Genomic DNA, 9,324 nt, shown 5'->3' on the forward strand with positions numbered 1-9,324 from the left:
ATGTAGAAACAATATCGCTCAGCTTGGGAACTTTTGGTGGGGGGGAAGTAGCCTTTATAAGTCTCCATGGCGGGTAAAGACCATCACTTCGTTGTCTTGTTGGGAATAGTAATAATTCATGACAGTACGCATTGTAATAGTTTAACAGTTGTTTTTCATTTTATTTCTCACATTAAACAGACATTTGAGAAGGATTTGAGAAGCGAATTGCTTGCAGTTGTACCTATGACGCACAGACACACTAAAGCTGTACAGTGTAGTTAGAAAAGTCAGTTTACATTATTTGCAGATGTGTTCCCTTTTATTTACAAATCGAAAAATGTAACATTTGAAATGAATGTGGCAGAACAGTTAAGCCAAGAGTTCCTGTGGGAGTCTTCTCCTTCAGTCTTTTTGCCTCCTATGCCTCATTTCCCATTAGATGGGATTTTCCCAATGCCAACTTCACCTGAGACAGCCACTATCCAGTGTCATGTGTTGCTGAATTACAGATCTCGCTATCCCAATGTCGCTGCTGTCCATGGTGCTGAAATATCCAATCTCGGCTATTTGCATACATAGGACCATCCACACTTGACACCACACACACAAGTTAATGCTTTTTCTCTCACACACTTTTGAACATTGCACAACCTGCAACAAGACACTGAAACAACACTTAATTTCAAGTTTGTTTCTTTCTGAATAAAGATGAAATCAATGTGTGGAAGGAGATTGGACAATGTATAGGCATTCCCTATAGCTGTTTTTGACTGGAGCATGATCAGATTGCTTTGTTTGAGCCAGAATGGAAATTTGGTCTGAGAAACGACGCCCATTATAGCATGACTATTTCAGACAGAATTAACTTTATGTTATATGTAAAAATATAAATAAGGCAATGTTTATATGACCCCCTTTCAAACAGTCACTTATTTATCACTTTCTTGCAGATATACAGTGCATTCAGAAAGTATTCATACCCCTTAACTTATTCCACATGTTGTTTTCTTACAGCCTGAATTCAAAATGGATTCAATTATAATATTTTCTCTCACGCAGCTACACACAATACCCCATAATGACAAAGTGAAAACACGCTTTTGAAATTTTTGCAAATGTATTGGAAATTACATACAGAAATATCTCATTTACATAAGTATTCCCACCCCTGAGTCGATTAAAGCTGTGTCTTTCTGGGTAAATCTCCAAGAGCTTTGCACAACTGGATTGTAAAATATATGCAATATACATTATATAGACAGCCATTTTTCTTTTGCCATAGGTTTTCAAGCCGAATTAAGTCAAAACTGTAACTAAGCCACTCAGAAACATTCAATGTCATCTTGGTAAGCAACTCCAGTGTCACACCCTGGCTCTGGGACTCTATATGTTGAGCCAGGGTGTGTTCATTCTGTTGTGTTTATTTCTATGTTGGCTAGAGTGACTCCCAATCAGAGGCAACGAGTGTCAGCTGTCGTTGGTTGTCTCTGATTGGGAGCCATATTTAAACTGTCTGTTTTCCCTTTGTGTTTGTGGGTTTTTGTTCCGTGTTGGTCATTGTTACCGTGGACTTCACGAGTCGTTTCTTGTGTTGTTTATTGTGGTCCTCATCTCTGTTAGACGATCGTGACAGAAAAACCCACCATACAAGGACCAAGCAGCGTGTCCAGGAGCAGGCAGCCTGGACATGGGAGGAGATATTGGACGGTAAAGGGTCCTGGACATGGAAGGAGATACAGGCCGGGATGGATCGGCGTCCGTGGGAAGAGACGGTGGAGGCGCGCCGGAGAGAGGAGCAGCGGCGCCAAACGGGTCAACGTCGGACAGGCGAGAGGCAACCCCAGAAAAATTTTAGGGGGGGGCACACGGCATGGACGACGGGGCTGACGGAGGCAGACAAGGGGCGTATTCAGAGGGCCACCAGGTTACGGGGGTCACTGGTCAAAGTAGAGCCTACGGTGTGCGTCGCCAGCCCGGTCCGGCCTGTCCCTGCTCCACGCACCAAGGCTACGGTGTGCGTCGCCAGCCCGGTCCGGCCTGTCCCTGCTCCTCGCACCAAGCCTACGGTGTGCGTCGCCAGCCCGGTCCGGCCTGTCCCTGCTCCACGCACCAAGCCTACGGTGTGCGTCGCCAGCCCGGTCCGGCCTGTCCCTGCTCCACGCACCAAGCCTACGGTGTGCGTCGCCAGCCCGGTCCGGCCTGTCCCTGCTCCACGCACCAGGCCTACGGTGTGCGTCGCCAGCCCGGTCCGGCCTGTCCCTGCTCCACGCACCAAGCCTACGGTGTGCGTCGCCAGCCCGGTCCGGCCTGTCCCTGCTCCACGCACCAAGCCTACGGTGTGCGTCGCCAGCCCGGTCCGGCCTGTCCCTGCTCCACGCACCAAGCCTACGGTGTGCGTCGCCAGCCCGGTCCGGCCTGTCCCTGCTCCACGCACCAGGCCTACGGTGTGCGTTGCCAGCCCGGTCCGGCCTGTCCCTGCTCCACGCACCAAGCCTACGGTGTGCGTCGCCAGCCCGGTCCGGCCTGTCCCTGCTCCACGCACCAAGCCTACGGTGTGCGTCGCCAGCCCGGTCCGGCCTGTCCCTGCTCCACGCACCAAGCCTACGGTGTGCGTCGCCAGCCCGGTCCGGCCTGTCCCTGCTCCACGCACCAAGCCTACGGTGCGCGTCGCCAGCCCGGCCCGGCCTGTTCCTGCCACTCGCACCAAGCCAGGGGTGCGAGTCGTCAGCCTGGTCCGGCCCGTTCCTACTCCACGCACCAAGCCAGGGGTGCAAGTCGTCAGCCTGGTTCGGCCCGTTCCTACTCCACGCACCAGGCCAGGGGTGCGCGTCGTCAGTCCAGCACAACCCGTGCCTGGGTCACCGGTGCCTGGTAAGGTACCGGTCAACTGCTCCACTACGGAGCTGAAGCTAACCGCTCCTGCTAAGTCCAGTTCAGCTCCAGCCAGCGGGGCCAGACTGGACCAGAGGCGCTATGGGGGGTTTATTGGAGGGTGGTGGGCAAGGCCGGAGCCAGAACCGCCGCCGAGGAGGTATGCCCACCCAGCCCTCCCCTGTTTTGTTCAAGTTGAGGCGCGGTCGCAGTCCGCGCCTTTAGGGGGGGGTACTGTCACACCCTGGCTCTGGGACTCTATATGTTGAGCCAGGGTGTGTTCATTCTGTTGTGTTTATTTCTATGTTGGCTAGAGTGACCCCCAATCAGAGGCAACGAGTGTCAGCTGTCGTTGGTTGTCTCTGATTGGGAGCCATATTTAAACTGTCTGTTTTCCCTTTGTGTTTGTGGGTTTTTGTTCCAGTTGGTTTGGTCATTGTTACCGAGGACGTTACGAGTCGTTTGTTGTTTTGTTTATTGTTGTTTCTATTATCACTAAAGATAATAAAGTTAACCATGTTCGTTCATCACGCTGCGCCTTGGTCTATTCAATACGACGATCGTGACATCCAGTGAATATTTGGCCTTGTGTTTTAGGTTATTGTCCTGCTGAAGAGGGAATTTGTCTCCCAGTGTCTGTTGGAAAGCAGACTGAACCAGGTTTTCCTCTAGGAATCTGCCTGTACTTAGCTCTATGCCGTTTATTTTTATCCTAAAAAAGTATCTAGTCCTTGCCAATGACATGCATACCCATAACATGATGCAGCCACCACCATGCTTGGAAATATGAAGAGTGGTACTCAGTGATGTGTTGTGTTGGATTTGCCCCAAACATTACGCTTTGTATTCAGGGCATAAAGTTCATTTCTTTGCCACATTATTTGCAGTTTTACTTTAGTGCCTGATTGCAAACACAATGCATGTACAGGTTTCCTTCTTTTACATTTACATTTTAGTCATTTAGCAGACGCTCTTATCCAGAGCGACTTACAGTTAGTGAGTGCATACTCTGTCAATTAGGTTAGTATTGTGGAGTAACTACAATGTTGATGATTCATCCTCAGTTTTCTCCTATCAAAGCAGCTGTTTTAAAGTCACCATTGGCCTCATGGTGAAATCCCTGAGTGTTTTCCTTCCTCTCTGGCAGCTGAGTTAGGATGGACACCTGTATTTTTGTGGTGACTGGGTGTATTGATACACCATCCAAAGCGTAATTAATACCTTCACCATGCTCAAAGGAATATTCAATGTCTTCTTTTTTTGTACCCATCTACCAAAAGGTGCCCTTCTTTGCGAGGCATTGGAAAACCTCCCTGGTCTTCATGGTTGAATCTATGTTTGAAATTCACTGCTCGACTGAGGGACCTGATAGATAATTGCATGTGTGGGGTACAGAGATTATGTAGTCGTTCAAAAATCACTATTATTGCACACATAGTGAGTCCATCTAACTGATTATGTGACTTGTTAAGCACATTTTTACTCCTGAGCTTATTTAGGCTTGCCATAACAAAGGGGTTGAAAACGAATTGATTAGATTACTAGATACTAGACTCTGTCAATATGTTTTTGGAAGTGGCTCTGCATTTCTTGCATACATATCATATTTATTTAAGGATTATGACGACTTTCTAAAGGACAAAGCTGTTTCTGTGTGCTCCCTTGTCTCCACTGTCACTCACCACATCCCTCGATGCGTGCAAACAGAGCATCTATATTAGGGATGGGCAACTCCAGTCCTCGGGACCTGATTGGTGTTACACTTTTTCCCCAGCCCCAGCTAACACGTTTGACTCTAATAATCAAGTACTCATGGGTTTCAGTTTAGAATGCAATAAGTTTAATCATCTGTGTTTGCTAGGGATGGGGAAAAAGTGTGACACCCCTCCGACCCCCAAGGACTGGAATTGTCCATCCCTGATCTATATGGTAGGACCAGTACCAGACCTGAATGAATGTGTCTGTTTTGAATATTCACGGAGACAGAATGATGTGGTTGATAGCAGAGACGTCATGCCCAAAGGGGGCACAGGGTCACTTGCCCCCTCAGATTTGTGATGTTTAAATTTGTCTTGTTATATGTTCTCTGTCATACTACTAACCATGAAGATGGCTTTAGCTAGCCCAGATAGGATCCCAATCTCCCAACCTAATAACTACACTGAACAAAAATATAAACGCAACATGTAAAGTGTTGGTCCCATGTTTCATGAGCTGAAATAAAAATCCCAGAAATGTTCCATTCGCACAAAAAGCTTATTTCTCTCAAATTGTGTACACAAATGTGTTTACATCCCTGTAAGCGAGCATTTCTCCTTTGCCAAGATAATCCATCCACCTGACAAATATGGCATATCAAGAAGCTGATTAAACAGCATGATAATTACACAGGTGCACCTTGTGCTGAGGACAATAAAATGCCACTCTAAAATGTGCAGTTTTGTCACACAACACAATGCACAGATGTTTCAAGTTTTGAGGCAGCGTGCAATTGGCTTACGGACTGCAGGAATGTCCACCAGAGCTGTTAACAGATACGTTTATGTTAATTTCTCAACCATAAGCCAAGGCGGCTTTAGAGAATTTGGCAGTACTTCTAACTGGCCTCACGACTTCAGACCACTTGTAAAGCAACGTATGGGCGAGCTGTTGGCTGATGTCAACGTTGTGAATGCTCCATGGTGGCAGTGGGGTTATGGTATGGGCAGGCATAAGCTACGGACAATGAACACAATTGCATTTTATCGATGACAATTTGAATGCACAGAGATACCGTGGGATAGTGTACGTGCTCAAAGTGAGTTTGTAACATGTATATTATTCTTACTTGTTGTTCTTTATATTTACTACCATTGCCTATTGTAAGTTGCCTCTCTGTGTTTTACTGTGTTGTGTAATACTCCGCAGGTAGCATTATGCCATTAATACAGCCCTTCCTTTGTTAATAGCGTTGTTGCTCTACTTGTGCTATCAGTTATTGTGCATATTCATTACCCCTGTTATCTGTCCATTACAGGACCACTATCATTCCACTACCTTTCCATGTCCATTTCATCCGTGTGTGTCAATAAAGTATCCTTGAATGTAACTCTGAGGTTGCCTTATTCCCCTCTTACCGGGGGAGGTGAAAGCGCAACCTGGTCTCAGAACATTTCGTATTATTCTGTATGTACAAAGCTGTGATCAAGGTAAAGGGTGGCTACTTTGAAGAATCTCAAATCTGAAATATATTTTGATATGTGTAACACGTTTTTGGTTACTACATGATGCCATATGTGTTATTTAATAGTTTTGATGTCTTCACTATTATTCTACAATGTAGAAAATACACAAGACACAGAGGAGGAGAAACTATCCAACACCCTGGGAGAGAGAACGAGTGACCTCAGTCGAACTCACAGCCAGAAAGATGGGTTAGATACAGGAGAGGAGGAGGTTACCCCGGATGCCATCACCCCTGCTCCTGTGAACAAAGAATGAGAGGGGAAGCCTTCTAATCAGGCCAACGGGCAGGCGGAGCGAGAGGTCATAGTGATAGTGATTCACACCCAGAGAGAGACAGACAACCCATACAACCTCTTGGCTGAGATTAACCACACAGAGGTAGAGGCAGAGGGCCTTCAGGGCAAGCCAGTCAGCCTGCCTGCTCTGAACCTCAAGTCAATTGTATTTAAATTCATATTCATTAAAGATTTTTAGTCAAGACTTGAAAAGTGCCATTTATTTCAAATGATAATTATTCAGTGTCTGCAACCCTCAAGAACCAGGGTGAGTCTGGGTCCCCCTTTAACTGGGCAAACACAACTTGCATATCGCATAGACTAGGCCGAAACGTTAATCCTTTAACCTTGCTTAAATAAAACAATGCTTTTTTATTAGTGAGCAAGAGTTTTCTATGATGATTAAAGTTTTTTTGTCGCGCCCTCCACTTTTTTGTCAAATAATACATCTAAAAAAAATGTAATAAGTTAATTATTAAAAGCATTAAAATTGGGATTGGGATGTTTCCCACTTATTTATACAACCTACTCCACAAAGTTTAGAGAAATGTTCTGAAATTAATTAAGAATTAAACAGAAGAAAATCAGAATTGAAGGCAACTATAATGCAAAGAATTTAATGGTCTATGGTTCAATCCTGTTTCTGGTCTAATGAATAATTAATATTGTTCCTCCTCTTCCTTGTGGCAAGCGCAGCAGCACACTGCCCTCCAAAGCCTGCAAAAAAAACGCTGGACTGCCCCTTTCCTCGCCCTGCATGGAACATCCAGGGTCACGTCCTTGGTGACGTGTGGGGTGACGTCCAGGGTGACCACAGCAACATCCTCTGGAAAGGGACAAAAGCGGGACAGAATGTAAATAAATGCAAACCGTAGGTTCTAAACACTGGCCAGTTGAATGGGATCTTTTATTTCAGCTCATGAAACATGGGACCAACACTTTACATGTTATCATGATGAACGGCACCTGTCAGAGTGCTTTCTATAAGTCTTACTCACCTGCTTGGATGTCAGATGGCAGAGTGGCGTAGACGGCCACCATGAGAGGCTTTTCTTCAGGTGTGACGTCCACAACCTCCAAGAGTGAAGAAGCAGGGTATGCATCTGTGTTTGGGGTGATGTCCACAACCTCTAGGTGGGAAGAAGCCGGGTCTGCATCTGTGTTAGGGGTGATGTCCACAAACTCCAGGTGGGAAGAAGCAGGATCTGCCTCTGTGTTTGGGGTGATGTCCACAAGCTCCAGGTGGGAAGAAGCTGGCTCTGCCTCTGTGTTAGGGTTGATGTCCACAACCTTCAGGTGGGAAGAAGCCGGGTCTGCCTCTTTGTTAGGGGTGATGTTCACAACCTCCAGGAGGGAAGAAGCCAGGTGTGCCTCTTTGTTAGAATTGATGTCCGCAATCTCTAGCTGGGAAGAAGCCGGGTCTGTCTCTGTGTTAGGGGTGGTTTCCACAACCTCCTGATAGGAAGAAGCCGGGTCTAACTCTGTGTTAGGGGTGATGACCACAAACTTCAGGTGGGTAGAAGCCGTCTCAGCCTCTGTGTTAGGGGTGATGTCCACAAGCTCCTTGTGGGAAGAAGCCAGGTGTGCCTCTTTGTTAGGGGTGATGTCCACAACCTCCAGGTGGGAAGAAGCAAGGTGTGCCTCTTTGTTAGGGGTGATGTCCACAACCTCCAGGTGAGAAGAAGCCGGGTCTGCCTCTGTGTTAGGGGTGATGTCCACAACCTCCAGGTGGGAAGATGCTGGGTCTGCCTCTGAGTTATGGGTGATGTCTACAACCATACGGTGGGAAGAAGCAGGGTCTGACTCTGTGTTAGGGGTGATGTCCACAAACTTCAGGTGGGTAGAAGCCGTCTCAGCCTCTGTGTTAGGGGTGACGTTCACAACCTCCAGGTGGGAAGAAGCCAGGTGTGCCTCTTTGTTAGGGTTGATGTCCGCAATCTCTAGGTGGGAAGAAGCCGGGTCTGCCTCTGTGTTTGGGGTGATGTCCACAAGCTCCTGATGGGAAGAAGCCAGGTGTGCCTCTGTGTTAGGGGTGATGTCCTCAACCTCCAGGTGGGCAGAAGCCGGGTCTTTCTCTGTGTTAGGGGTGATGTCCACAACCTCCGGGTGGGAAGAAGCTGGGTCTGCCTCTTTGTTATGGGGGATTTCCACAACCTCCATGTGGGAAGAAGCCTGGTCTGCATCTGTGTTAGGGGTGACAATTAAAATCCTGATTGGCTCTACTACTACAAGGCACCAGGATGTCATGACAAAAGGCATCTGTCAGAGTGCTCTCTATGAGTGTTACTCACCTGCTTGGATATCAGCTGGTAGTGTGGCGGAGAAGGCCACCACTAGGACAGGGGGAACTCGCAGGGTGTCTGCAGTAGGCTGGAAGTAGCTTTTCACCTCGTCCGCCACAAAGGCACAGACAGAGCTCATAAAAAAAGGGGTCTTGAGGTCATCCAGGGAGAAGGACTGGCTGATTCTCCCGAGGATCGACCTCACAGAGTCAAAAGCAGCAGCCCGGGAGAAAGGGGTGTGAGGAGAAGAGGCCTTCAACGTGTTGGAGACCTTCTCCCCTACGGCCACCACCATACTCACAGCCATCCCGCTTAGGAGGATGGGGTGATCTGAATGGCCTTCCTCTGGCTGAAGCCACAGGGCCAGGAGGATCCTGGGCACCAGCTCCACCACCACCTGGGATGGGCTGAGCAGGTTGCTACAGGGCTTATTGGACAGCTTGTCCAGAATGCTCCTCACAGCTCTCTCCACGATGATGTGGACCTTGGGGTCGCTGAAATCAACAAAAAGCAGCAGAGAAAGCTAAACGATGTGCAATGTTCACACAGAGAACACTGCCCTAGTTATTTTCTGCATAGCTCCAGATGTGTAGATGAATGGAGCAAGCTGTATGCAGGGCAGTACATGGAACTCACATGTCAGCGCCAGCTGGAGAGGTGGTGTGCATAGAGCGGCGGAGCTTGCAGAC

Source organism: Coregonus lavaretus, assembly GCF_964263955.1.
Source record: "Coregonus lavaretus genome assembly, contig: SUPER_35_unloc_3, whole genome shotgun sequence".
Classification (NCBI taxonomy): Eukaryota; Metazoa; Chordata; class Actinopteri; order Salmoniformes; family Salmonidae; genus Coregonus; species Coregonus lavaretus.